Source organism: Trichinella spiralis, assembly GCF_000181795.1.
Source record: "Trichinella spiralis strain ISS 195 chromosome Unknown Scfld2, whole genome shotgun sequence".
Classification (NCBI taxonomy): domain Eukaryota; kingdom Metazoa; phylum Nematoda; class Enoplea; order Trichinellida; family Trichinellidae; genus Trichinella; species Trichinella spiralis.
Window position 1 is genome coordinate 7,646,715 of NW_003526941.1, and position 993 is coordinate 7,647,707.

Consider the following 993-nt stretch of genomic DNA (forward strand, 5'->3'; position numbering starts at 1 on the left):
GCATTGATTCAATATTTCAGTCATGCAGACTGGTAGTCATGTTAATATTCATTTATGGGATTACTTCACCTCTTCACAGTATCCCAATCCCAGACCTGCAGAATTTGGGTCCCAGGAACTCTGTCTTCTCTTGTTCTGCTTCGTGTGGTCCGCGATCTGCTGCGTTTCGTCCGCGTTGTCGCTTTTTCTTTTCTTTATTGGTTATATCTGTAAAAATGCTAAATAATAAATGAAAAATTTTCTTGCTTTCTCAAATTTTAATTTACTTAAAAAAGGAATCCAAATGCACATTTAAATTTACCCCGCCATAATAAAAAAATTGACTTAGTCGAAACACGCCTCTCCATATCTGAATTTCAGATTTGAAAATTCAAAAATGACCTACATAAATGGAACTCATCGCAAAATCTTTTCACTAAAATAGTAGCAAACTCGCTGCGTATGCTGACAAAGTTAATCATCAAACAAGAAAATGTAACTTCCCACATGTCAGTGATTATGCGAAATCGAGAAAAATAATAGAATGTGATAATAAACTTAAGTAACTTTCTGTCATTCTAAAGATGAAGTTTTACCTAATCTTAATATGAAAAAGGAAAAGTACAGTTTTAATGTGAAAATACCTTATTCATATATTACATATTACAAACGTGGGTAATTCCATTAAACTAAGGAATAACTTCACCCTTTCGAAGTATTATTAGCCCTGCTTCAGAGAATCACAAGAAATCGCATTTACCTCTTCTCTTCTCTTGTTCTGCTTCGTGTCGTCCGTGTTTTCACATTTTCTTTGCTCCATTCTTTAAACGTGTAATAATGATATTAAATCAAAACTGTCTTCACTTTATCACAAAATAGAGATTACAACAAATATAATAATTAACTGCTATTTAATTAAAAAAAACTGTTTACAAAATGAATATACAAAGTTTTAAAAAAATAACAAGCAGAAAAGTGGAATACTTGTCTGTAAATCTGAAACGGCCTTCAGCA